This window comes from Anopheles funestus, unplaced genomic scaffold, assembly GCF_943734845.2.
Source record: "Anopheles funestus unplaced genomic scaffold, idAnoFuneDA-416_04 scaffold_30_ctg1, whole genome shotgun sequence".
NCBI lineage: Eukaryota > Metazoa > Arthropoda > Insecta > Diptera > Culicidae > Anopheles > Anopheles funestus.
This window is the reverse complement of record NW_026045359.1, coordinates 280,483-307,769: the sequence shown is the minus strand read 5'-3', so window position 1 is coordinate 307,769 and position 27,287 is coordinate 280,483. Positions and strand designations below refer to the sequence as shown.

Below are 27,287 nucleotides of genomic sequence, written 5' to 3'. Positions count from 1 at the left end.
GCTAATGTGTCTTGGCTAATGTGTCTTGGCTAAGGTGTCTTGGCTAAGGTGTCTTGGCTAATGTGTCTTGGCTGATGTGTCTTGGCTAAGGTGTCTTGGCTAAGGTGTCTTGGCTAATGTGTCTTGGCTAATGTGTCTTGGCTAATGTGTCTTGGCTAAGGTGTCTTGGCTAAGGTGTCTTGGCTAATGTGTCTTGGCTAATGTGTCTCGGCTAATGTGTCTCGGCTAATGTGTCTTGGCTAAGGTGTCTTGGCTAATGTGTCTTGGCTAATGTGTCTCGGCTAATGTGTCTTGGCTAATGTGTCTTGGCTAAGGTGTCTTGGCTAATGTGTCTTGGCTAATGTGTCTTGGCTAAGGTGTCTTGGCTAATGTGTCTTGGCTAAGGTGTCTTGGCTAATGTGTCTTGGCTAATGTGTCTTGGCTAAGGTGTCTTGGCTAAGGTGTCTTGGCTAAGGTGTCTTGGCTAAGGTGTCTTGGCTAAGGTGTCTCGGCTAATGTTTCTCGGCTAATGTGTCTTGGCTTAGGTGTCTTGGCTAATGTGTCTTGGCTAAGGTGTCTTGGCTAAGGTGTCTTGGCTAAGGTGTCTCGGCTAATGTGTCTTGGCTAAGGTGTCTTGGCTAATGTGTCTTGGCTAATGTGTCTTGGCTAAGGTGTCTTGGCTAATGTATCTTGGCTAAGGTGTCTTGGCTAATGTGTCTTGGCTAATGTGTCTTGGCTAATGTGTCTTGGCTAAGGTGTCTCGGCTAAGGTGTCTTGGCTAAGGTGTCTTGGCTAATGTGTCTTGGCTAAGGTGTCTTGGCTAATGTGTCTTGGCTAAGGTGTCTTGGCTAAAGTGTCTTGGCTAATGTGTCTCGGCTAAGATGTCTTGGCTAAGGTGTCTTGGCTAATGTGTCTCGGCTAATGTTTCTCGGCTAATGTGTCTTGGCTAAGGTGTCTTGGCTAAGGTGTCTTGGCTAAGGTGTCTCGGCTAATGTGTCTTGGCTAAGGTGTCTTGGCTAATGTGTCTTGGCTAATGTGTCTTGGCTAAGGTGTCTTGGCTAAGGTGTCTTGGCTAAGGTGTCTTGGCTAATGTGTCTTGGCTAAGGTGTCTCGGCTAATGTTTCTTGGCTAATGTGTCTTGGCTAAGGTGTCTTGGCTAAGGTGTCTTGGCTAAGGTGTCTTGGCTAAGGTGTCTTGGCTAATGTGTCTTGGCTAAGGTGTCTCGGCTAGTGTGTCTTGGCTAATGTGTCTTGGCTAAGGTGTCTTGGCTAAGGTGTCTTGGCTAATGTGTCTTGGCTAATGTGTCTTGGCTAAGGTGTCTTGGCTAATGTGTCTTGGCTAATGTGTCTTGGCTAAGGTGTCTTGGCTAATGTGTCTTGGCTAAGGTGTCTTGGCTAAGGTGTCTTGGCTAATGTGTCTTGGCTAAGGTGTCTTGGCTAATGTGTCTTGGCTAATGTGTCTCGGCTAATGTGTCTTGGCTAAGGTGTCTTGGCTAAGGTGTCTTGGCTAATGTGTCTTGGCTAAGGTGTCTTGGCTAAGGTGTCTTGGCTAAGGTGTCTCGGCTAATGTGTCTTGGCTAAGGTGTCTTGGCTAATGTGTCTTGGCTAATGTGTCTTGGCTAATGTGTCTTGGCTAAGGTGTCTTGGCTAAGGTGTCTTGGCTAAGGTGTCTTGGCTAATGTGTCTTGGCTAATGTGTCTCGGCTAATGTGTCTTGGCTAAGGTGTCTTGGCTAAGGTGTCTTGGCTAATGTGTCTTGGCTAAGGTGTCTTGGCTAAGGTGTCTTGGCTAAGGTGTCTTGGCTAATGTGTCTTGGCTAAGGTGTCTTGGCTAATGTGTCTTGGCTAATGTGTCTTGGCTAAGGTGTCTTTGCTAAGGTGTCTTGGCTAATGTGTCTTGGCTAAGGTGTCTTGGCTAAGGTGTCTTGGCTAAGGTGTCTTGGCTAAGGTGTCTTGGCTAAGGTGTCTTGGCTAATGTGTCTTGGCTAATGTGTCTTGGCTAAGGTGTCTTGGCTAAGGTGTCTTGGCTAAGGTGTCTTGGCTAAGGTGTCTTGGCTAAGGTGTCTTGGCTAATGTGTCTTGGCTAAGGTGTCTCGGCTAATGTGTCTTGGCTAATGTGTCTTGGCTAAGGTGTCTCGGCTAATGTGTCTTGGCTAAGGTGTCTTGGCTAAGGTGTCTTGGCTAAGGTGTCTTGGCTAAGGTGTCTTGGCTAATGTGTCTTGGCTAAGGTGTCTCGGCTAATGTGTCTTGGCTAATGTGTCTTGGCTAAGGTGTCTTGGCTAAGGTGTCTTGGCTAAGGTGTCTTGGCTAATGTGTCTTGGCTAAGGTGTCTCGGCTAGTGTGTCTTGGCTAATGTGTCTTGGCTAAGGTGTCTTGGCTAAGGTGTCTTGGCTAATGTGTCTTGGCTAATGTGTCTTGGCTAAGGTGTCTTGGCTAATGTGTCTTGGCTAATGTGTCTTGGCTAAGGTGTCTTGGCTAATGTGTCTTGTCTAAGGTGTCTTGGCTAAGGTGTCTTGGCTAATGTGTCTTGGCTAAGGTGTCTTGGCTAATGTGTCTTGGCTAATGTGTCTCGGCTAATGTGTCTTGGCTAAGGTGTCTTGGCTAAGGTGTCTTGGCTAATGTGTCTTGGCTAAGGTGTCTTGGCTAAGGTGTCTTGGCTAAGGTGTCTCGGCTAATGTGTCTTGGCTAAGGTGTCTTGGCTAATGTGTCTTGGCTAATGTGTCTTGGCTAATGTGTCTTGGCTAAGGTGTCTTGGCTAAGGTGTCTTGGCTAATGTGTCTTGGCTAATGTGTCTTGGCTAATGTGTCTCGGCTAATGTGTCTTGGCTAAGGTGTCTTGGCTAAGGTGTCTTGGCTAATGTGTCTTGGCTAAGGTGTCTTGGCTAAGGTGTCTTGGCTAAGGTGTCTCGGCTAATGTGTCTTGGCTAAGGTGTCTTGGCTAATGTGTCTTGGCTAATATGTCTTGGCTAAGGTGTCTTTGCTAAGGTGTCTTGGCTAATGTGTCTTGGCTAAGGTGTCTTGGCTAAGGTGTCTTGGCTAATGTGTCTTGGCTAATGTGTCTTGGCTAATGTGTCTTGGCTAAGGTGTCTTGGCTAATGTGTCTTGGCTAATGTGTCTTGGCTAAGGTGTCTTGGCTAAGGTGTCTTGGCTAATGTGTCTTGGCTAATGTGTCTTGGCTAAGGTGTCTTGGCTAAGGTGTCTTGGCTAAGGTGTCTTTGCTAAGGTGTCTTGGCTAATGTGTCTTGGCTAAGGTGTCTTGGCTAAGGTGTCTTGGCTAATGTGTCTTGGCTAATGTGTCTTGGCTAATGTGTCTTGGCTAAGGTGTCTTGGCTAATGTGTCTTGGCTAATGTGTCTCGGCTAATGTGTCTCGGCTAATGTGTCTTGGCTAAGGTGTCTTGGCTAATGTGTCTTGGCTAATGTGTCTTGGCTAAGGTGTCTTGGCTAAGGTGTCTTGGCTAATGTGTCTTGGCTAATGTGTCTTGGCTAATGTGTCTTGGCTAATGTGTCTTGGCTAAGGTGTCTTGGCTAATGTGTCTTGGCTAATGTGTCTCGGCTAATGTGTCTCGGCTAATGTGTCTTGGCTAAGGTGTCTTGGCTAATGTGTCTTGGCTAATGTGTCTTGGCTAATGTGTCTTGGCTAAGGTGTCTTGGCTAATGTGTCTTGGCTAAAGTGTCTTGGCTAAGGTGTCTTGGCTAAGGTGTCTCGGCTAATGTGTCTTGGCTAAGGTGTCTTGGCTAATGTGTCTTGGCTAAGGTGTCTTGGCTAAGGTGTCTTGGCTAATGTGTCTTGGCTAAGGTGTCATGGCTAAGGTGTCTTGGCTAATGTGTCTTGGCTAAGGTGTCTTGGCTAATGTGTCTTGGCTAATGTGTCTTGGCTAAGGTGTCTTGGCTAAGGTGTCTTGGCTAATGTGTCTTGGCTAATGTGTCTTGGCTAATGTGTCTTGGCTAATGTGTCTTGGCTAAGGTGTCTTGGCTAAGGTGTCTTGGCTAATGTGTCTTGGCTAATGTGTCTTGGCTAAGGTGTCTTGGCTAATGTGTCTTGGCTAAAGTGTCTTGGCTAAGGTGTCTTGGCTAAGGTGTCTCGGCTAATGTGTCTTGGCTAAGGTGTCTTGGCTAATGTGTCTTGGCTAAGGTGTCTTGGCTAAGGTGTCTTGGCTAATGTGTCTTGGCTAAGGTGTCATGGCTAAGGTGTCTTGGCTAATGTGTCTCGGCTAATGTGTCTTGGCTAATGTGTCTTGGCTAAGGTGTCTTGGCTAAGGTGTCTTGGCTAAGGTGTCTTGGCTAATGTGTCTTGGCTAAGGTGTCTCGGCTAGTGTGTCTTGGCTAATGTGTCTTGGCTAAGGTGTCTTGGCTAAGGTGTCTTGGCTAAGGTGTCTCGGCTAATGTGTCTTGGCTAAGGTGTCTTGGCTAATGTGTCTTGGCTAATGTGTCTTGGCTAAGGTGTCTTGGCTAAGGTGTCTTGGCTAATGTGTCTTGGCTAATGTGTCTTGGCTAATGTGTCTTGGCTAATGTGTCTTGGCTAAGGTGTCTTGGCTAATGTGTCTTGGCTAATGTGTCTCGGCTAATGTGTCTCGGCTAATGTGTCTTGGCTAAGGTGTCTTGGCTAATGTGTCTTGGCTAATGTGTCTTGGCTAATGTGTCTTGGCTAAGGTGTCTTGGCTAATGTGTCTTGGCTAAAGTGTCTTGGCTAAGGTGTCTTGGCTAAGGTGTCTCGGCTAATGTGTCTTGGCTAAGGTGTCTTGGCTAATGTGTCTTGGCTAAGGTGTCTTGGCTAAGGTGTCTTGGCTAATGTGTCTTGGCTAAGGTGTCATGGCTAAGGTGTCTTGGCTAATGTGTCTTGGCTAAGGTGTCTTGGCTAATGTGTCTTGGCTAATGTGTCTTGGCTAAGGTGTCTTGGCTAAGGTGTCTTGGCTAATGTGTCTTGGCTAATGTGTCTTGGCTAATGTGTCTTGGCTAATGTGTCTTGGCTAAGGTGTCTTGGCTAAGGTGTCTTGGCTAATGTGTCTTGGCTAATGTGTCTTGGCTAAGGTGTCTTGGCTAATGTGTCTTGGCTAAAGTGTCTTGGCTAAGGTGTCTTGGCTAAGGTGTCTCGGCTAATGTGTCTTGGCTAAGGTGTCTTGGCTAATGTGTCTTGGCTAAGGTGTCTTGGCTAAGGTGTCTTGGCTAATGTGTCTTGGCTAAGGTGTCATGGCTAAGGTGTCTTGGCTAATGTGTCTCGGCTAATGTGTCTTGGCTAATGTGTCTTGGCTAAGGTGTCTTGGCTAAGGTGTCTTGGCTAAGGTGTCTTGGCTAATGTGTCTTGGCTAAGGTGTCTCGGCTAGTGTGTCTTGGCTAATGTGTCTTGGCTAAGGTGTCTTGGCTAAGGTGTCTTGGCTAAGGTGTCTCGGCTAATGTGTCTTGGCTAAGGTGTCTTGGCTAATGTGTCTTGGCTAATGTGTCTTGGCTAATGTGTCTTGGCTAATGTGTCTTGGCTAAGGTGTCTTGGCTAATGTGTCTTGGCTAAGGTGTCTTGGCTAATGTGTCTTGGCTAAAGTGTCTTGGCTAAGGTGTCTTGGCTAAGGTGTCTCGGCTAATGTGTCTTGGCTAAGGTGTCTTGGCTAATGTGTCTTGGCTAAGGTGTCTTGGCTAAGGTGTCTTGGCTAATGTGTCTTGGCTAAGGTGTCATGGCTAAGGTGTCTTGGCTAATGTGTCTCGGCTAATGTGTCTTGGCTAATGTGTCTTGGCTAAGGTGTCTTGGCTAAGGTGTCTTGGCTAAGGTGTCTTGGCTAATGTGTCTTGGCTAAGGTGTCTCGGCTAGTGTGTCTTGGCTAATGTGTCTTGGCTAAGGTGTCTTGGCTAAGGTGTCTTGGCTAAGGTGTCTCGGCTAATGTGTCTTGGCTAAGGTGTCTTGGCTAATGTGTCTTGGCTAATGTGTCTTGGCTAATGTGTCTTGGCTAATGTGTCTTGGCTAAGGTGTCTTGGCTAATGTGTCTTGGCTAAGGTGTCTTGGCTAATGTGTCTTGGCTAAGGTGTCTTGGCTAAGGTGTCTTGGCTAAGGTGTCTCGGCTAATGTGTCTTGGCTAAGGTGTCTTGGCTAATGTGTCTTGGCTAATGTGTCTTGGCTAAGGTGTCTTGGCTAAGGTGTCTTGGCTAAGGTGTCTTGGCTAATGTGTCTTGGCTAAGGTGTCTTGGCTAAGGTGTCTTGGCTAAGGTGTCTTGGCTAAAGTGTCTTGGCTAATGTGTCTTGGCTAATGTGTCTTGGCTAAGGTGTCTTGGCTAAGGTGTCTTGGCTAAGGTGTCTTGGCTAAGGTGTCTTGGCTAATGTGTCTTGGCTAAGGTGTCTTGGCTAAGGTGTCTTGGCAAAGGTGTCTTGGCAAATGTGTCTCGGCTAAGGTGTCTTGGCTAAGGTGTCTTGGCTAATGTGTCTTGGCTAATGTGTCTCGGCTAATGTGTCTTGGCTAATGTGTCTTGGCTAATGTGTCTTGGCTAATGTGTCTTGGCTAATGTGTCTTGGCTAAGGTGTCTTGGCTAAGGTGTCTTGGCTAATGTGTCTTGGCTAATGTGTCTTGGCTAAGGTGTCTTGGCTAAGGTGTCTTGGCTAAGGTGTCTTGGCTAATGTGTCTTGGCTAAGGTGTCTTGGCTAAAGTGTCTTGGCTAATGTGTCTTGGCTGAAGTGTCTTTGCTAAGGTGTCTTGGCTAAGGTGTCTTGGCTAAGGTGTCTTGGCTAAGGTGTCTTGGCTAATGTGTCTTGGCTAAGGTGTCTTGGCTAATGCGTCTTGGCTAAGGTGTCTTGGCTAATGTGTCTTGGCTAAGGTGTCTTGGCTAAGCTGTCTTGGCTAATGTGTCTTGGCTAAGGTGTCTCGGCTAATGTGTCTTTGCTAAGGTGTCTTGGCTAATGTGTCTTGGCTAAGGTGTCTTGGCTAAGGTGTCTTGGCTAATGTGTCTTGGCTAATGTGTCTTGGCTAATGTGTCTTGTCTAGATGTCTTGGCTAAGGTGTCTTGGCTAAGGTGTCTTGGCTAATGTGTCTTGGCTAAGGTGTCTTGGATAAGGTGTCTTGGCTAATGTGTCTTGGCTAATATGTCTTGGCTAATGTGTCTTGGCTAAGGTGTCTTGGCTAAGGTGTCTTGGCTAATGTGTTTCGGCTAATGTGTCTCGGCTAATGTGTCTCGGCTAATGTGTCTTGGCTAAGGTGTCTTGGCTAATGTGTCTTGGCTAATGTGTCTCGGCTAATGTGTCTTGGCTAATGTGTCTTGGCTAAGGTGTCTTGGCTAAGGTGTCTTGGCTAATGTGTCTTGGCTAAGGTGTCATGGCTAAGGTGTCTTGGCTAATGTGTCTCGGCTAATGTGTCTTGGCTAATGTGTCTTGGCTAATGTGTCTTGGCTAATGTGTCTTGGCTAAGGTGTCTTGGCTAATGTGTCTTGGCTAAGGTGTCTTGGCTAATGTGTCTTGGCTAAGGTGTCTTGGCTAATGTGTCTTGGCTAATGTGTCTTGGCTAGGGTGTCTTGGCTAAGGTGTCTTGGCTAATGTGTCTCGGCTAATGTGTCTCGGCTAATGTGTCTTGGCTAAGGTGTCTTGGCTAAGGTGTCTTGGCTAATGTGTCTTGGCTAAGGTGTCTTGGCTAATGTGTCTTGGCTAATGTGTCTTGGCTAATGTGTCTTGGCTAAGGTGTCTTGGCTAATGTGTCTTGGCTAATGTGTCTTGGCTAATGTGTCTTGGCTAAGGTGTCTCGGCTAAGGTGTCTTGGCTAAGGTGTCTTGGCTAATGTGTCTTGGTTAAGGTGTCTTGGCTAATGTGTCTTGGCTAAGGTGTCTTGGCTAAAGTGTCTTGGCTAATGTGTCTTGGCTAAAGTGTCTTGGCTAAGGTGTCTTGGCTAAGGTGTCTTGGCTAAGGTGTCTTGGCTAATGTGTCTCGGCTAAGATGTCTTGGCTAAGGTGTCTTGGCTAATGTGTCTTGGCTAAGGTGTCTCGGCTAATGTGTCTTGGCTAAGGTGTCTTGGCTAAGGTGTCTTGGCTAATGTGTCTTGGCTAAGGTGTCTTGGCTAATGTGTCTTGGCTAAGGTGTCTCGGCTAATGTGTCTTGGCTAAGGTGTCTTGGCTAATGTGTCTTGGCTAATGTGTCTTGGCTAAGGTGTCTTGGCTAATGTGTCTTGGCTAATGTGTCTCGGCTAATGTGTCTCGGCTAATGTGTCTTGGCTAAGGTGTCTTGGCTAATGTGTCTTGGCTAATGTGTCTCGGCTAATGTGTCTTGGCTAATGTGTCTTGGCTAAGGTGTCTTGGCTAAGGTGTCTTGGCTAATGTGTCTTGGCTAATGTGTCTTGGCTAAGGTGTCTTGGCTAATGTGTCTTGGCTAAGGTGTCTTGGCTAATGTGTCTTGGCTAATGTGTCTTGGCTAAGGTGTCTTGGCTAAGGTGTCTTGGCTAAGGTGTCTTGGCTAATGTGTCTTGGCTAAGGTGTCTTGGCTAAGGTGTCTTGGCTAAGGTGTCTTGGCTAAAGTGTCTTGGCTAATGTGTCTTGGCTAAAGTGTCTTGGCTAAGGTGCCTTGGCTAAGGTGTCTTGGCTAAGGTGTCTTGGCTAAGGTGTCTTGGCTAATGTGTCTTGGCTAAGGTGTCTTGGCTAAGGTGTCTTGGCTAATGTGTCTCGGCTAATGTGTCTTGGCTAAGGTGTCTTGGCTAATGTGTCTTGGCTAATGTGTCTCGGCTAATGTGTCTTGGCTAATGTGTCTTGGCTAATGTGTCTTGGCTAATGTGTCTTGGCTAAGGTGTCTTGGCTAAGGTGTCTTGGCTAATGTGTCTTGGCTAATGTGTCTTGGCTAAGGTGTCTTGGCTAAGGTGTCTTGGCTAAGGTGTCTTGGCCAATGTGTCTTGGCTAAGGTGTCTTGGCTAAAGTGTCTTGGCTAATGTGTCTTGGCTAAAGTGTCTTGGCTAAGGTGTCTTGGCTAAGGTGTCTTGGCTAAGGTGTCTTGGCTAAGGTGTCTTGGCTAAGGTGTCTTGGCTAATGTGTCTTGGCTAAGGTGTCTTGGCTAATGTGTCTTGGCTAAGGTGTCTTGGCTAATGTGTCTTGGCTAAGGTGTCTTGGCAAAGCTGTCTTGGCTAATGTGTCTTGGCTAAGGTGTCTCGGCTAATGTGTCTTTGCTAAGGTGTCTTGGCTAATGTGTCTTGGCTAAGGTGTCTAGGCTAAAGTGTCTTGGCTAATGTGTTTTGGCTAATGTGTCTTGGCTAATGTGTCTTGTCTAGATGTCTTGGCTAAGGTGTCTTGGCTAATGTGTCTTGGCTAATGTGTCTTGGCTAAGGTGTCTTGGCTAATGTGTCTTGGCTAATGTGTCTTGGCTAATGTGTCTTGGCTAATGTGTCTTGGCTAAGGTGTCTTGGCTAAGGTGTCTTGGCTAATGTGTTTCGGCTAATGTGTCTCGGCTAATGTGTCTCGGCTAATGTGTCTTGGCTAAGGTGTCTTGGCTAAGGTGTCTTGGCTAATGTGTCTCGGCTAATGTGTCTTGGCTAATGTGTCTTGGCTAAGGTGTCTTGGCTAAGGTGTCTTGGCTAATGTGTCTTGGCTAAGGTGTCATGGCTAAGGTGTCTTGGCTAATGTGTCTTGGCTAAGGTGTCATGGCTAAGGTGTCTTGGCTAATGTGTCTCGGCTAATGTGTCTTGGCTAATGTGTCTTGGCTAATGTGTCTTGGCTAAGGTGTCTTGGCTAATGTGTCTTGGCTAATGTGTCTTGGCTAAGGTGTCTTGGCTAAGGTGTCTTGGCTAAGGTGTCTTGGCCAATGTGTCTTGGCTAAGGTGTCTTGGCTAAAGTGTCTTGGCTAATGTGTCTTGGCTAAAGTGTCTTGGCTAAGGTGTCTTGGCTAAGGTGTCTTGGCTAAGGTGTCTTGGCTAAGGTGTCTTGGCTAAGGTGTCTTGGCTAATGTGTCTTGGCTAAGGTGTCTTGGCTAATGTGTCTTGGCTAAGGTGTCTTGGCTAAGGTGTCTTGGCTAATGTGTCTCGGCTAATGTGTCTTGGCTAATGTGTCTTGGCTAAGGTGTCTTGGCTAAGGTGTCTTGGCTAATGTGTTTCGGCTAATGTGTCTTGGCTAAGGTGTCTTGGCTAAGGTGTCTTGGCTAATGTGTCTCGGCTAATGTGTCTTGGCTAATGTGTCTTGGCTAAGGTGTCTTTGCTAAGGTGTCTTGGCTAATGTGTCTTGGCTAAGGTGTCTTGGCTAAAGTGTCTTGGCTAATGTGTTTTGGCTAATGTGTCTTGGCTAATGTGTCTTGTCTAGATGTCTTGGCTAAGGTGTCTTGGCTAATGTGTCTTGGCTAATGTGTCTTGGCTAAGGTGTCTTGGCTAAGGTGTCTTGGCTAATGTGTCTTGGCTAATGTGTCTTGGCTAATGTGTCTTGGCTAAGGTGTCTTGGCTAAGGTGTCTTGGCTAATGTGTTTCGGCTAATGTGTCTCGGCTAATGTGTCTTGGCTAAAGTGTCTTGGCTAAGGTGCCTTGGCTAAGGTGTCTTGGCTAAGGTGTCTTGGCTAAGGTGTCTTGGCTAATGTGTCTTGGCTAAGGTGTCTTGGCTAAGGTGTCTTGGCTAATGTGTCTCGGCTAATGTGTCTTGGCTAAGGTGTCTTGGCTAATGTGTCTTGGCTAATGTGTCTCGGCTAATGTGTCTTGGCTAATGTGTCTTGGCTAATGTGTCTTGGCTAATGTGTCTTGGCTAAGGTGTCTTGGCTAAGGTGTCTTGGCTAATGTGTCTTGGCTAATGTGTCTTGGCTAAGGTGTCTTGGCTAAGGTGTCTTGGCTAAGGTGTCTTGGCCAATGTGTCTTGGCTAAGGTGTCTTGGCTAAAGTGTCTTGGCTAATGTGTCTTGGCTAAAGTGTCTTGGCTAAGGTGTCTTGGCTAAGGTGTCTTGGCTAAGGTGTCTTGGCTAAGGTGTCTTGGCTAAGGTGTCTTGGCTAATGTGTCTTGGCTAAGGTGTCTTGGCTAATGTGTCTTGGCTAAGGTGTCTTGGCTAATGTGTCTTGGCTAAGGTGTCTTGGCAAAGCTGTCTTGGCTAATGTGTCTTGGCTAAGGTGTCTCGGCTAATGTGTCTTTGCTAAGGTGTCTTGGCTAATGTGTCTTGGCTAAGGTGTCTTGGCTAAAGTGTCTTGGCTAATGTGTTTTGGCTAATGTGTCTTGGCTAATGTGTCTTGTCTAGATGTCTTGGCTAAGGTGTCTTGGCTAATGTGTCTTGGCTAATGTGTCTTGGCTAAGGTGTCTTGGCTAAGGTGTCTTGGCTAATGTGTCTTGGCTAATGTGTCTTGGCTAATGTGTCTTGGCTAAGGTGTCTTGGCTAAGGTGTCTTGGCTAATGTGTTTCGGCTAATGTGTCTCGGCTAATGTGTCTCGGCTAATGTGTCTTGGCTAAGGTGTCTTGGCTAATGTGTCTTGGCTAATGTGTCTCGGCTAATGTGTCTTGGCTAATGTGTCTTGGCTAAGGTGTCTTGGCTAAGGTGTCTTGGCTAATGTGTCTAGGCTAAGGTGTCATGGCTAAGGTGTCTTGGCTAATGTGTCTCGGCTAATGTGTCTTGGCTAATGTGTCTTGGCTAATGTGTCTTGGCTAAGGTGTCTTGGCTAATGTGTCTTGGCTAATGTGTCTCGGCTAATGTGTCTTGGCTAATGTGTCTTGGCTAAGGTGTCTTGGCTAAGGTGTCTTGGCTAATGTGTCTTGGCTAGGGTGTCTTGGCTAAGGTGTCTTGGCTAATGTGTCTCGGCTAATGTGTCTCGGCTAATGTGTCTTGGCTAATGTGTCTTGGCTAAGGTGTCTTGGCTAATGTGTCTTGGCTAAGGTGTCTTGGCTAATGTGTCTTGGCTAATGTGTCTTGGCTAATGTGTCTTGGCTAAGGTGTCTTGGCTAATGTGTCTTGGCTAATGTGTCTTGGCTAATGTGTCTTGGCTAAGGTGTCTCGGCTAAGGTGTCTTGGCTAAGGTGTCTTGGCTAATGTGTCTTGGCTAAGGTGTCTTGGCTAATGTGTCTTGGCTAAGGTGTCTTGGCTAAAGTGTCTTGGCTAATGTGTCTTGGCTAAAGTGTCTTGGCTAAGGTGTCTTGGCTAAGGTGTCTTGGCTAAGGTGTCTTGGCTAATGTGTCTCGGCTAAGATGTTTTGGCTAAGGTGTCTTGGCTAATGTGTCTTGGCTAAGGTGTCTCGGCTAATGTGTCTTGGCTAAGGTGTCTTGGCTAAGGTGTCTTGGCTAATGTGTCTTGGCTAATGTGTCTTGGCTAATGTGTCTTGGCTAAGGTGTCTCGGCTTATGTGTCTTGGCTAAGGTGTCTTGGCTAATGTGTCTTGGCTAATGTGTCTTGGCTAATGTGTCTTGGCTAAGGTGTCTTGGCTAAGGTGTCTTGGCTAAGGTGTCTTGGCTAAGGTGTCTTGGCTAATGTGTCTTGGCTAATGTGTCTTGGCTAAGGTGTCTTGGCTAAGGTGTCTTGGCTAAGGTGTCTTGGCTAAGGTGTCTTGGCTAAGGTATCTTGGCTAAGGTGTCTCGGCTAATGTGTCTTGGCTAAGGTGTCTTGGCTAATGTGTCTTGGCTAATGTGTCTTGGCTAAGGTGTCTTGGCTAAGGTGTCTTGGCTAAGGTGTCTTGGCTAAGGTGTCTTGGCTAATGTGTCTTGGCTAAGGTGTCTCGGCTAATGTGTCTTGGCTAATGTGTCTTGGCTAAGGTGTCTTGGCTAAGGTGTCTTGGCTAAGGTGTCTTGGCTAAGGTGTCTTGGCTAAGGTGTCTTGGCTAATGTGTCTTGGCTAAGGTGTCTCGGCTAGTGTGTCTTGGCTAATGTGTCTTGGCTAAGGTGTCTTGGCTAAGGTGTCTTGGCTAATGTGTCTTGGCTAATGTGTCTTGGCTAAGGTGTCTTGGCTAATGTGTCTTGGCTAATGTGTCTTGGCTAAGGTGTCTTGGCTAAGGTGTCTTGGCTAATGTGTCTTGGCTAAGGTGTCTTGGCTAAGGTGTCTTGGCTAAGGTGTCTTGGCTAATGTGTCTTGGCTAAGGTGTCTTGGCTAATGTGTCTTGGCTAATGTGTCTCGGCTAATGTGTCTTGGCTAAGGTGTCTTGGCTAAGGTGTCTTGGCTAATGTGTCTTGGCTAAGGTGTCTTGGCTAAGGTGTCTCGGCTAATGTGTCTTGGCTAAGGTGTCTTGGCTAATGTGTCTCGGCTAATGTGTCTTGGCTAAGGTGTCTTGGCTAATGTGTCTTGGCTAATGTGTCTTGGCTAAGGTGTCTTGGCTAAGGTGTCTTGGCTAATGTGTCTTGGCTAATGTGTCTTGGCTAATGTGTCTTGGCTAATGTGTCTTGGCTAAGGTGTCTTGGCTAATGTGTCTTGGCTAATGTGTCTCGGCTAATGTGTCTCGGCTAATGTGTCTTGGCTAATGTGTCTTGGCTAATGTGTCTTGGCTAATGTGTCTCGGCTAATGTGTCTTGGCTAATGTGTCTTGGCTAAGGTGTCTTGGCTAATGTGTCTTGGCTAAGGTGTCTTGGCTAATGTGTCTTGGCTAATGTGTCTTGGCTAATGTGTCTTGGCTAAGGTGTCTTGGCTAATGTGTCTAGGCTAAGGTGTCTTGGCTAATGTGTCTTGGCTAAGGTGTCTTGGCTAATGTGTCTTGGCTAATGTGTCTCGGCTAATGTGTCTTGGCTAAGGTGTCTTGGCTAAGGTGTCTTGGCTAATGTGTCTTGGCTAAGGTGTCTTGGCTAAGGTGTCTCGGCTAATGTGTCTTGGCTAAGGTGTCTTGGCTAATGTGTCTCGGCTAATGTGTCTTGGCTAAGGTGTCTTGGCTAATGTGTCTTGGCTAATGTGTCTTGGCTAAGGTGTCTTGGCTAAGGTGTCTTGGCTAATGTGTCTTGGCTAATGTGTCTTGGCTAATGTGTCTTGGCTAATGTGTCTTGGCTAAGGTGTCTTGGCTAATGTGTCTTGGCTAAGGTGTCTTGGCTAAGGTGTCTTGGCTAAGGTGTCTTGGCTAAGGTGTCTTGGCTAAGGTGTCTTGGCTAATGTGTCTCGGCTAATGTGTCTTGGCTAATGTGTCTTGGCTAATGTGTCTTGGCTAATGTGTCTTGGCTAAGGTGTCTTGGCTAATGTGTCTTGGCTAAGGTGTCTTGGCTAATGTGTCTTGGCTAAGGTGTCTTGGCTAAGGTGTCTTGGCTAATGTGTCTTGGCTAATGTGTCTTGGCTAATGTGTCTTGGCTAAGGTGTCTTGGCTAATGTGTCTTGGCTAAGGTGTCTTGGATAATGTGTCTTGGCTAATGTGTCTCGGCTAATGTGTCTTGGCTAATGTGTCTTGGCTAAGGTGTCTTGGCTAATGTGTCTTGGCTAAGGTGTCTTGGCTAATGTGTCTTGGCTAATGTGTCTTGGCTAATGTGTCTTGGCTAAGGTGTCTTGGCTAAGGTGTCTTGGCTAATGTGTCTTGGCTAATGTGTCTTGGCTAATGTGTCTCGGCTAATGTGTCTTGGCTAATGTGTCTTGGCTAAGGTGTCTTGGCTAATGTGTCTTGGCTAAGGTGTCTTGGCAAATATGTCTTGGCTAATGTGTCTTGGCTAATGTGTCTTGGCTAAGGTGTCTTGGCTAATGTGTCTTGAATAAGGTGTCTTGGCTAATGTGTCTTGGCTAAGGTGTCTTGGCTAAGGTGTCTTGGCTAAGGTGTCTTGGCTAAGGTGTCTTGGCTAATGTGTCTCGGCTAATGTGTCTTGGCTAATGTGTCTTGGCTAATGTGTCTTGGCTAATGTGTCTTGGCTAAGGTGTCTTGGCTAATGTGTCTTGGCTAAGGTGTCTTGGCTAATGTGTCTTGGCTAAGGTGTCTTGGCTAATGTGTCTTGGCTAATGTGTCTTGGCTAAGGTGTCTTGGCTAAGGTGTCTTGGCTAATGTGTCTTGGCTAAGGTGTCTTGGCTAAGGTGTCTTGGCTAATGTGTCTCGGCTAATGTGTCTCGGCTAATGTGTCTTGGCTAATGTGTCTTGGCTAAGGTGTCTTGGCTAATGTGTCTTGGCTAAGGTGTCTTGGCTAATGTGTCTTGGCTAATGTGTCTTGGCTAATGTGTCTTGGCTAAGGTGTCTTGGCTAATGTGTCTTGGCTAATGTGTCTTTGCTAATGTGTCTTGGCTAAGGTGTCTCGGCTAAGGTGTCTTGGCTAAGGTGTCTTGGCTAATGTGTCTTGGCTAAGGTGTCTTGGCTAATGTGTCTTGGCTAAGGTGTCTTGGCTAAAGTGTCTTGGCTAATGTGTCTTGGCTAAAGTGTCTTGGCTAAGGTGTCTTGGCTAAGGTGTCTTGGCTAAGGTGTCTTGGCTAATGTGTCTCGGCTAAGATGTCTTGGCTAAGGTGTCTTGGCTAATGTGTCTTGGCTAAGGTGTCTCGGCTAATGTGTCTTGGCTAAGGTGTCTTGGCTAAGGTGTCTTGGCTAATGTGTCTTGGCTAAGGTGTCTTGGCTAAGGTGTCTTGGCTAAGGTGTCTCGGCTAATGTGTCTTGGCTAAGGTGTCTTGGCTAATGTGTCTTGGCTAATGTGTCTTGGCTAAGGTGTCTTGGCTAAGGTGTCTTGGCTAAGGTGTCTTGGCTAAGGTGTCTTGGCTAAGGTGTCTTGGCTAAGGTGTCTTGGCTAATGTGTCTTGGCTAAGGTGTCTTGGCTAATGTGTCTTGGCTAATGTGTCTTGGCTAAGGTGTCTTGGCTAAGGTGTCTTGGCTAAGGTGTCTCGGCTAATGTGTCTTGGCTAATGTGTCTTGGCTAAGGTGTCTTGGCTAAGGTGTCTTGGCTAAGGTGTCTTGGCTAAGGTGTCTTGGCTAATGTGTCTTGGCTAAGGTGTCTCGGCTAGTGTGTCTTGGCTAATGTGTCTTGGCTAAGGTGTCTTGGCTAAGGTGTCTTGGCTAATGTGTCTTGGCTAATGTGTCTTGGCTAAGGTGTCTTGGCTAATGTGTCTTGGCTAATGTGTCTTGGCTAAGGTGTCTTGGCTAATGTATCTTGGCTAAGGTGTCTTGGCTAAGGTGTCTTGGCTAATGTGTCTTGGCTAAGGTGTCTTGGCTAATGTGTCTTGGCTAATGTGTCTCGGCTAATGTGTCTTGGCTAAGGTGTCTTGGCTAAGGTGTCTTGGCTAATGTGTCTTGGCTAAGGTGTCTTGGCTAAGGTGTCTTGGCTAAGGTGTCTCGGCTAATGTGTCTTGGCTAAGGTGTCTTGGCTAATGTGTCTTGGCTAATGTGTCTTGGCTAATGTGTCTTGGCTAAGGTGTCTTGGCTAATGTGTCTTGGCTAATGTGTCTTGGCTAATGTGTCTCGGCTAATGTGTCTTGGCTAATGTGTCTTGGCTAAGGTGTCTTGGCTAAGGTGTCTTGGCTAAGGTGTCTTGGCTAAGGTGTCTTGGCTAAGGTGTCTTGGCTAAGGTGTCTTGGCTAAGGTGTCTTGGCTAAGGTGTCTTGGCTAATGTGTCTTGGCTAAGGTGTCTTGGCTAATGTGTCTTGGCTAATGTGTCTTGGCTAAGGTGTCTTTGCTAAGGTGTCTTGGCTAATGTGTCTTGGCTAAGGTGTCTTGGCTAAGGTGTCTTGGCTAAGGTGTCTTGGCTAAGGTGTCTTGGCTAAGTTGTCTTGGCTAATGTGTCTTGGCTAATGTGTCTTGGCTAAGGTGTCTTGGCTAAGGTGTCTTGGCTAAGGTGTCTTGGATAAGGTGTCTTGGCTAAGGTGTCTTGGCTAAGGTGTCTCGGCTAATGTGTCTTGGCTAATGTGTCTTGGCTAAGGTGTCTCGGCTAATGTGTCTTGGCTAAGGTGTCTTGGCTAAGGTGTCTTGGCTAAGGTGTCTTGGCTAAGGTGTCTTTGCTAAGGTGTCTTGGCTAAGGTGTCTTGGCTAAGGTGTCTTGGCTAATGTGTCTTGGCTAAGGTGTCTTGGCTAAGGTGTCTTGGCTAAGGTGTCTTGGCTAATGTGTCTTGGCTAAGGTGTCTTGGCTAATGTGTCTTGGCTAATGTGTCTTGGCTAAGGTGTCTTTGCTAAGGTGTCTTGGCTAATGTGTCTTGGCTAAGGTGTCTTGGCTAAGGTGTCTTGGCTAAGGTGTCTTGGCTAAGGTGTCTTGGCTAAGGTGTCTTGGCTAATGTGTCTTGGCTAATGTGTCTTGGCTAAGGTGTCTTGGCTAAGGTGTCTTGGATAAGGTGTCTTGGCTAAGGTGTCTTGGCTAAGGTGTCTCGGCTAATGTGTCTTGGCTAATGTGTCTTGGCTAAGGTGTCTCGGCTAATGTGTCTTGGCTAAGGTGTCTTGGCTAAGGTGTCTTGGCTAAGGTGTCTTGGCTAAGGTGTCTTGGCTAATGTGTCTTGGCTAAGGTGTCTCGGCTAATGTGTCTTGGCTAATGTGTCTTGGCTAAGGTGTCTTGGCTAAGGTGTCTTGGCTAAGGTGTCTTGGCTAAGGTGTCTTGGCTAATGTGTCTTGGCTAAGGTGTGTCGGCTAGTGTGTCTTGGCTAATGTGTCTTGGCTAAGGTGTCTTGGCTAAGGTGTCTTGGCTAATGTGTCTTGGCTAATGTGTCTTGGCTAAGGTGTCTTGGCTAATGTGTCTTGGCTAATGTGTCTTGGCTAAGGTGTCTTGGCTAATGTGTCTTGTCTAAGGTGTCTTGGCTAAGGTGTCTTGGCTAATGTGTCTTGGCTAAGGTGTCTTGGCTAATGTGTCTTGGCTAATGTGTCTCGGCTAATGTGTCTTGGCTAAGGTGTCTTGGCTAAGGTGTCTTGGCTAATGTGTCTTGGCTAAGGTGTCTTGGCTAAGGTGTCTTGGCTAAGGTGTCTCGGCTAATGTGTCTTGGCTAAGGTGTCTTGGCTAATGTGTCTTGGCTAATGTGTCTTGGCTAATGTGTCTTGGCTAAGGTGTCTTGGCTAAGGTGTCTTGGCTAATGTGTCTTGGCTAATGTGTCTTGGCTAATGTGTCTCGGCTAATGTGTCTTGGCTAAGGTGTCTTGGCTAAGGTGTCTTGGCTAATGTGTCTTGGCTAAGGTGTCTTGGCTAAGGTGTCTTGGCTAAGGTGTCTCGGCTAATGTGTCTTGGCTAAGGTGTCTTGGCTAATGTGTCTTGGCTAATGTGTCTTGGCTAAGGTGTCTTTGCTAAGGTGTCTTGGCTAATGTGTCTTGGCTAAGGTGTCTTGGCTAAGGTGTCTTGGCTAATGTGTCTTGGCTAATGTGTCTTGGCTAATGTGTCTTGGCTAAGGTGTCTTGGCTAAGGTGTCTTGGCTAATGTGTCTTGGCTAATGTGTCTTGGCTAATGTGTCTTGGCTAAGGTGTCTTGGCTAATGTGTCTTGGCTAATGTGTCTTGGCTAATGTGTCTTGGCTAAGGTGTCTTGGCTAATGTGTCTTGGCTAATGTGTCTCAGCTAATGTGTCTCGGCTAATGTGTCTTGGCTAAGGTGTCTTGGCTAATGTGTCTTGGCTAATGTGTCTTGGCTAAGGTGTCTTGGCTAAGGTGTCTTGGCTAATGTGTCTTGGCTAATGTGTCTTGGCTAATGTGTCTTGGCTAATGTGTCTCGGCTAAGGTGTCTTGGCTAATGTGTCTTGGCTAATGTGTCTCGGCTAATGTGTCTTGGCTAATGTGTCTTGGCTAAGGTGTCTTGGCTAATGTGTCTTGGCTAACGTGTCTCGGCTAATGTGTCTTGGCTAATGTGTCTTGGCTAAGGTGTCTTGGCTAAGGTGTCTTGGCTAATGTGTCTTGGCTAATGTGTCTTGGCTAAGGTGTCTTGGCTAATGTGTCTTGGCTAATGTGTCTTGGCTAATGTGTCTTGGCTAAGGTGTCTTGGCTAAGGTGTCTTGGCTAAGGTGTCTTGGCTAATGTGTCTTGGCTAAGGTGTCTTGGCTAATGTGTCTTGGCTAATGTGTCTTGGCTAAGGTGTCTTTGCTAAGGTGTCTTGGCTAAAGTGTCTTGGCTAAGGTGTCTTGGCTAAGGTGTCTTGGCTAAGGTGTCTTGGCTAATGTGTCTTGGCTAAGGTGTCTTGGCTAAGGTGTCTTGGCTAAGGTGTCTTGGCAAATGTGTCTCGGCTAATGTGTCTTGGCTAAGGTGTCTTGGCTAATGTGTCTTGGCTAATGTGTCTCGGCTAATGTGTCTTGGCTAATGTGTCTTGGCTAATGTGTCTTGGCTAATGTGTCTTGGCTAAGGTGTCTTGGCTAAGGTGTCTTGGCTAATGTGTCTTGGCTAATGTGTCTTGGCTAAGGTGTCTTGGCTAAGGTGTCTTGGCTAAGGTGTCTTGGCTAATGTGTCTTGGCTAAGGTGTCTTGGCTAAAGTGTCTTGGCTAATGTGTCTTGGCTAAAGTGTCTTGGCTAAGGTGTCTTGGCTAAGGTGTCTTGGCTAAGGTGTCTTGGCTAAGGTGTCTTGGCTAATGTGTCTTGGCTAAGGTGTCTTGGCTAATGTGTCTTGGCTAAGGTGTCTTGGCTAATGTGTCTTGGCTAAGGTGTCTTGGCTAAGCTGTCTTGGCTAATGTGTCTTGGCTAAGGTGTCTCGGCTAATGTGTCTTTGCTAAGGTGTCTTGGCTATTGTGTCTTGGCTAAGGTGTCTTGGCTAAGGTGTCTTGGCTAATGTGTCTTGGCTAATGTGTCTTGGCTAATGTGTCTTGTCTAGATGTCTTGGCTAAGGTGTCTTGGCTAATGTGTCTTGGCTAATGTGTCTTGGCTAAGGTGTCTTGGCTAAGGTGTCTTGGCTAAGGTGTCTTGGCTAATGTGTCTTGGCTAATGTGTCTTGGCTAAGGTGTCTTGGCTAAGGTGTCTTGGCTAATGTGTTTCGGCTAATGTGTCTCGGCTAATGTGTCTCGGCTAATGTGTCTTGGCTAAGGTGTCTTGGCTAATGTGTCTTGGCTAATGTGTCTCGGCTAATGTGTCTTGGCTAATGTGTCTTGGCTAAGGTGTCTTGGCTAAGGTGTCTTGGCTAATGTGTCTTGGCTAAGGTGTCATGGCTAAGGTGTCTTGGCTAATGTGTCTCGGCTAATGTGTCTTGGCTAATGTGTCTTGGCTAATGTGTCTTGGCTAATGTGTCTTGGCTAAGGTGTCTTGGCTAATGTGTCTTGGCTAAGGTGTCTTGGCTAATGTGTCTTGGCTAAGGTGTCTTGGCTAATGTGTCTTGGCTAATGTGTCTTGGCTAAGGTGTCTTGGCTAAGGTGTCTTGGCTAATGTGTCTTGGCTAGGGTGTCTTGGCTAAGGTGTCTTGGCTAATGTGTCTCGGCTAATGTGTCTCGGCTAATGTGTCTTGGCTAATGTGTCTTGGCTAAGGTGTCTTGGCTAATGTGTCTTGGCTAAGGTGTCTTGGCTAATGTGTCTTGGCTAAGGTGTCTTGGCTAATGTGTCTTGACTAAGGTGTCTTGGCTAATGTGTCTTGGCTAATGTGTCTTGGCTAAGGTGTCTTGGCTAAGGTGTCTTGGCTAATGTGTCTTGGCTAATGTGTCTTGGCTAATGTGTCTTGGCTAAGGTGTCTTGGCTAATGTGTCTTGGCTAATGTGTCTTGGCTAATGTGTCTTGGCTAAGGTGTCTCGGCTAAGGTGTCTTGGCTAAGGTGTCTTGGCTAATGTGTCTTGGCTAAGGTGTCTTGGCTAATGTGTCTTGGCTAGGGTGTCTTGGCTAAGGTGTCTTGGCTAATGTGTCTCGGCTAATGTGTCTCGGCTAATGTGTCTTGGCTAATGTGTCTTGGCTAAGGTGTCTTGGCTAATGTGTCTCGGCTAATGTGTCTCGGCTAATGTGTCTTGGCTAATGTGTCTTGGCTAATGTGTCTTGGCTAAGGTGTCTTTGCTAAGGTGTCTTGGCTAATGTGTCTTGGCTAAGGTGTCTTGGCTAAGGTGTCTTGGCTAATGTGTCTTGGCTAATGTGTCTTGGCTAATGTGTCTTGGCTAAGGTGTCTTGGCTAATGTGTCTTGGCTAATGTGTCTTGGCTAATGTGTCTTGGCTAAGGTGTCTCGGCTAAGGTGTCTTGGCTAAGGTGTCTTGGCTAATGTGTCTTGGCTAAGGTGTCTTGGCTAATGTGTCTTGGCTAGTGTGTCTTGGCTAATGTGTCTTGGCTAAGGTGTCTTGGCTAAAGTGTCTTGGCTAAGGTGTCTTGGCTAAGGTGTCTTGGCTAAGGTGTCTTGGCTAATGTGTCTCGGCTAAGATGTCTTGGCTAAGGTGTCTTGGCTAAGGTGTCTTGGCTAAGGTGTCTCGGCTAATGTGTCTTGGCTAAGGTGTCTTGGCTAAGGTGTCTTGGCTAATGTGTCTTGGCTAAGGTGTCTTGGCTAATGTGTCTTGGCTAAGGTGTCTTGGCTAAGGTGTCTTGGCTAAGGTGTCTTGGCTAAGGTGTCTTGGCTAATGTGTCTTGGCTAAGGTGTCTTGGCTAAGGTGTCTTGGCTAATGTGTCTTGACTAAGGTGTCTTGGCTAATGTGTCTTGGCTTAGGTGTCTCGGCTAATGTGTCTTGGCTAAGGTGTCTTGGCTAAGGTGTCTTGGCTAATGTGTCTTGGCTAAGGTGTCTTGGCTAAGGTGTCTTGGCTAATGTGTCTTGGCTAATGTGTCTTGGCTAAGGTGTCTTGGCTAATGTGTCTTGGCTAAGGTGTCTTGGCTAATGTGTCTTGGCTAATGTGTCTTGGCTAAGGTGTCTTGGCTAAGGTGTCTTGGCTAAGGTGTCTTGGCTAATGTGTCTTGGCTAAGGTGTCTTGGCTAAGGTGTCTTGGCTAAGGTGTCTTGGCTAAAGTGTCTTGGCTAATGTGTCTTGGCTAAAGTGTCTTGGCTAAGGTGTCTTGGCTAAGGTGTCTTGGCTAAGGTGTCTTGGCTAAGGTGTCTTGGCTAATGTGTCTTGGCTAAGGTGTCTTGGCTAAGGTGTCTTGGCTAAGGTGTCTTGGCTAATGTGTCTCGGCTAATGTGTCTTGGCTAAGGTGTCTTGGCTAATGTGTCTTGGCTAATGTGTCTCGGCTAATGTGTCTTGGCTAATGTGTCTTGGCTAATGTGTCTTGGCTAATGTGTCTTGGCTAAGGTGTCTTGGCTAAGGTGTCTTGGCTAATGTGTCTTGGCTAATGTGTCTTGGCTAAGGTGTCTTGGCTAAGGTGTCTTGGCTAAGGTGTCTTGGCTAATGTGTCTTGGCTAAGGTGTCTTGGCTAAAGTGTCTTGGCTAATGTGTCTTGGCTAAAGTGTCTTGGCTAAGGTGTCTTGGCTAAGGTGTCTTGGCTAAGGTGTCTTGGCTAAGGTGTCTTGGCTAAGGTGTCTTGGCTAATGTGTCTTGGCTAAGGTGTCTTGGCTAATGTGTCTTGGCTAAGGTGTCTTGGCTAATGTGTCTTGGCTAAGGTGTCTTGGCTAAGCTGTCTTGGCTAATGGGTCTTGGCTAAGGTGTCTCGGCTAATGTGTCTTTGCTAAGGTGTCTTGGCTAATGTGTCTTGGCTAAGGTGTCTTGGCTAAGGTGTCTTGGCTAATGTGTCTTGGCTAATGTGTCTTGGCTAATGTGTCTTGTCTAGATGTCTTGGCTAAGGTGTCTTGGCTAATGTGTCTTGGCTAATGTGTCTTGGCTAAGGTGTCTTGGCTAAGGTGTCTTGGCTAATGTGTCTTGGCTAATGTATCTTGGCTAATGTGTCTTGGCTAAGGTGTCTTGGCTAAGGTGTCTTGGCTAATGTGTTTCGGCTAATGTGTCTCGGCTAATGTGTCTCGGCTAATGTGTCTTGGCTAAGGTGTCTTGGCTAATGTGTCTTGGCTAATGTGTCTCGGCTAATGTGTCTTGGCTAATGTGTCTTGGCTAAGGTGTCTTGGCTAAGGTGTCTTGGCTGATGTGTCTTGGCTAAGGTGTCATGGCTAAGGTGTCTTGGCTAATGTGTCTCGGCTAATGTGTCTTGGCTAATGTGTCTTGGCTAATGCGTCTTGGCTAATGTGTCTTGGCTAAGGTGTCTTGGCTAATGTGTCTTGGCTAAGGTGTCTTGGCTAATGTGTCTTGGCTAAGGTGTCTTGGCTAATGTGTCTTGGCTAATGTGTCTTGGCTAAGGTGTCTTGGCTAAGGTGTCTTGGCTAATGTGTCTTGGCTAGGGTGTCTTGGCTAAGGTGTCTTGGCTAATGTGTCTCGGCTAATGTGTCTCGGCTAATGTGTCTTGGCTAATGTGTCTTGGCTAAGGTGTCTTGGCTAATGTGTCTTGGCTAAGGTGTCTTGGCTAATGTGTCTTGGCTAGTGTGTCTTGGCTAATGTGTCTTGGCTAAGGTGTCTTGGCTAATGTGTCTTGGCTAATGTGTCTTGGCTAATGTGTCTTGGCTAAGGTGTCTCGGCTAAGGTGTCTTGGCTAAGGTGTCTTGGCTAATGTGTCTTGGCTAAGGTGTCTTGGCTAATGTGTCTTGGCTAAGGTGTCTTGGCTAAAGTGTCTTGGCTAATGTGTCTTGGCTAAAGTGTCTTGGCTAAGGTGTCTTGGCTAAGGTGTCTTGGCTAAGGTGTCTTGGCTAATGTGTCTCGGCTAAGATGTCTTGGCTAAGGTGTCTTGGCTAATGTGTCTTGGCTAAGGTGTCTCGGCTAATGTGTCTTGGCTAAGGTGTCTTGGCTAAGGTGTCTTGGCTAATGTGTCTTGGCTAAGGTGTCTTGGCTAATGTGTCTTGGCTAAGGTGTCTCGGCTAATGTGTCTTGGCTAAGGTGTCTTGGCTAATGTGTCTTGGCTAATGTGTCTTGGCTAAGGTGTCTTGGCTAAGGTGTCTTGGCTAAGGTGTCTTGGCTAAGGTGTCTTGGCTAAGGTGTCTCGGCTAATGTGTCTTGGCTAAGGTGTCTTGGCTAATGTGTCTTGGCTAATGTGTCTTGGCTAAGGTGTCTTGGCTAAGGTGTCTTGGCTAAGGTGTCTTGGCTAAGGTGTCTTGGCTAAGGTGTCTTGGCTAAGGTGTCTCGGCTAATGTGTCTTGGCTAATGTGTCTTGGCTAAGGTGTCTTGGCTAAGGTGTCTTGGCTAAGGTGTCTTGGCTAAGGTGTCTTGGCTAATGTGTCTTGGCTAAGGTGTCTTGGCTAGTGTGTCTTGGCTAATGTGTCTTGGCTAAGGTGTCTTGGCTAAGGTGTCTTGGCTAATGTGTCTTGGCTAATGTGTCTTGGCTAAGGTGTCTTGGCTAATGTGTCTTGGCTAATGTGTCTTGGCTAAGGTGTCTTGGCTAATGTGTCTTGGCTAATGTGTCTTGGCTAAGGTGTCTTGGCTAATGTGTCTTGGCTAAGGTGTCTTGGCTAAGGTGTCTTGGCTAATGTGTCTTGGCTAAGGTGTCTTGGCTAATGTGTCTTGGCTAATGTGTCTCGGCTAATGTGTCTTGGCTAAGGTGTCTTGGCTAAGGTGTCTTGGCTAATGTGTCTTGGCTAAGGTGTCTTGGCTAAGGTGTCTCGGCTAATGTGTCTTGGCTAAGGTGTCTTGGCTAATGTGTCTTGGCTAATGTGTCTTGGCTAAGGTGTCTTGGCTAAGGTGTCTTGGCTAATGTGTCTTGGCTAATGTGTCTCGGCTAATGTGTCTTGGCTAATGTGTCTTGGCTAAGGTGTCTTGGCTAAGGTGTCTTGGCTAATGTGTCTTGGCTAAGCTGTCTTGGCTAAGGTGTCTTGGCTAATGTGTCATGGCTAATGTGTCTCGGCTAATATGTCTTGGCTAATGTGTCTTGGCTAAGGTGTCTTGGCTAAGGTGTCTTGGCTAAGGTGTCTTGGCTAATGTGTCTTGGCTAAGGTGTCTCGGCTAATGTGTCTTGGCTAAGGTGTCTTGGCTAAGGTGTCTTGGCTAATGTGTCTTGGCTAAGGTGTCTTGGCTAATGTGTCTTGGCTAAGGTGTCTTGGCTAATGTGTCTTGGCTAATGTGTCTTGGCTATTGTGTCTTGGCTAAGGTGTCTTGGCTAAGGTGTCTTGGCTAATGTGTCTTGGCTAATGTGTCTTGGCTAAGGTGTCTTGGCTAAGGTGTCTTGGCTAAGGTGTCTTGGCTTATGTGTCTTGGCTAATGTGTCTTGGCTAATGTGTCTCGGCTTATGTGTCTTGGCTAATGTGTCTCGGTTAAGGTGTCTTGGCTAATGTGTCTTGGCTAAGGTGTCTTGGCTAAGGTGTCTTGGCTAAGGTGTCTTGGCTAAGGTGTCTTGGCTAAGGTGTCTTGGCTAAGGTGTCTCGGCTAATGTGTCTTGGCTAAGGTGTCTTGGCTAATGTGTCTTGGCTAATGTGTCTTGGCTAAGGTGTCTTGGCTAAGGTGTCTTGGCTAAGGTGTCTTGGCTAAGGTGTCTTGGCTAAGGTGTCTTGGCTAAGGTGTCTCGGCTAATGTGTCTTGGCTAATGTGTCTTGGCTAAGGTGTCTTGGCTAAGGTGTCTTGGCTAAGGTGTCTTGGCTAAGGTGTCTTGGCTAATGTGTCTTGGCTAAGGTGTCTTGGCTAGTGTGTCTTGGCTAAGGTGTCTTGGCTAAGGTGTCTCGGCTAATGTGTCTTGGCTAATGTGTCTCGGCTAATGTGTCTTGGCTAAGGTGTCTTGGCTAAGGTGTCTTGGCTAAGGTGTCTTGGCTAATGTGTCTTGGCTAATGTGTCTTGGCTAAGGTGTCTTGGCTAATGTGTCTTGGCTAAGGTGTCTTGGCTAAGGTGTCTTGGCTAATGTGTCTTGGCTAAGGTGTCTTGGCTAATGTGTCTTGGCTAATGTGTCTCGGCTAATGTGTCTTGGCTAAGGTGTCTTGGCTAAGGTGTCTTGGCTAATGTGTCTTGGCTAAGGTGTCTTGGCTAAGGTGTCTCGGCTAATGTGTCTTGGCTAAGGTGTCTTGGCTAATGTGTCTTGGCTAAGGTGTCTTGGCTTATGTGTCTTGGCTAATGTGTCTTGGCTAATGTGTCTTGGCTAAGGTGTCTTGGCTAAGGTGTCTTGGCTAATGTGTCTTGGCTAATGTGTCTTGGCTAAGGTGTCTTGGCTAATGTGTCTTGGCTAATGTGTCTTGGCTAAGGTGTCTTGGCTAATGTGTCTTGGCTAAGGTGTCTTGGCTAAGGTGTCTTGGCTAATGTGTCTTGGCTAAGGTGTCTTGGCTAATGTGTCTTGGCTAATGTGTCTCGGCTAATGTGTCTTGGCTAAGGTGTCTTGGCTAAGGTGTCTTGGCTAATGTGTCTTGGCTAAGGTGTCTTGGCTAAGGTGTCTCGGCTAATGTGTCTTGGCTAAGGTGTCTTGGCTAATGTGTCTTGGCTAATGTGTCTTGGCTAAGGTGTCTTGGCTAAGGTGTCTTGGCTAATGTGTCTTGGCTAATGTGTCTCGGCTAATGTGTCTTGGCTAATGTGTCTTGGCTAAGGTGTCTTGGCTAAGGTGTCTTGGCTAATGTGTCTTGGCTAAGCTGTCTTGGCTAAGGTGTCTTGGCTAATGTGTCATGGCTAATGTGTCTCGGCTAATATGTCTTGGCTAATGTGTCTTGGCTAAGGTGTCTTGGCTAAGGTGTCTTGGCTAAGGTGTCTTGGCTAATGTGTCTTGGCTAAGGTGTCTCGGCTAATGTGTCTTGGCTAAGGTGTCTTGGCTAAGGTGTCTTGGCTAATGTGTCTTGGCTAAGGTGTCTTGGCTAATGTGTCTTGGCTAAGGTGTCTTGGCTAATGTGTCTTGGCTAATGTGTCTTGGCTATTGTGTCTTGGCTAAGGTGTCTTGGCTAAGGTGTCTTGGCTAATGTGTCTTGGCTAATGTGTCTTGGCTAAGGTGTCTTGGCTAAGGTGTCTTGGCTAAGGTGTCTTGGCTAAGGTGTCTTGGCTAATGTGTCTTGGCTAAGGTGTCTTGGCTTATGTGTCTTGGCTAATGTGTCTTGGCTAATGTGTCTTGGCTAAGGTGTCTTGGCTAATGTGTCTCGGCTAAGGTGTCTTGGCTAAGGTGTCTTGGCTAAGGTGTCTTGGCTAATGTGTCTTGGCTAAGGTGTCTCGGCTAATGTGTCTTGGCTAAGGTGTCTTGGCTAAGGTGTCTTGGCTAATGTGTCTTGGCTAAGGTGTCTTGGCTAATGTGTCTTGGCTAAGGTGTCTTGGCTAATGTGTCTTGGCTAAGGTGTCTTGGCTAAGGTGTCTTGGCTAAGGTGTCTTGGCTAAGGTGTCTTGGCTAAGGTGTCTTGGCTAAGGTGGCTCGGCTAATGTGTCTTGGCTAAGGTGTCTTGGCTAATGTGTCTTGGCTAATGTGTCTTGGCTAAGGTGTCTTGGCTAAGGTGTCTTGGCTAAGGTGTCTTGGCTAAGGTGTCTTGGCTAAGGTGTCTTGGCTAAGGTGTCTCGGCTAATGTGTCTTGGCTAAGGTGTCTTGGCTAAGGTGTCTTGGCTAAGGTGTCTTGGCTAAGGTGTCTTGGCTAAGGTGTCTTGGCTAAGGTGTCTCGGCTAATGTGTCTTGGCTAATGTGTCTTGGCTAAGGTGTCTTGGCTAAGGTGTCTTGGCTAAGGTGTCTTGGCTAAGGTGTCTTGGCTAATGTGTCTTGGCTAAGGTGTCTTGGCTAGTGTGTCTTGGCTAAGGTGTCTTGGCTAAGG

At 46.9% G+C, this 27,287-nt stretch overlaps 1 protein-coding gene and 1 long non-coding RNA gene across 5 annotated transcripts in view; one reads left to right on the top strand and one right to left on the bottom strand.

The window, feature by feature from the left end:
- Positions 1-27,287, bottom strand: part of LOC125774556 (uncharacterized) — a 177,701-nt gene that overhangs the window by 11,442 nt on the left and 138,972 nt on the right. The window lies entirely within an intron of this gene.
- Positions 1,525-4,167, top strand: LOC125774562 (uncharacterized). The gene is made up of 3 exons (XR_007421047.1): positions 1,525-1,602; positions 1,841-2,708; positions 2,947-4,167. It is a non-coding gene; the product is annotated as an uncharacterized LOC125774562 (long non-coding RNA).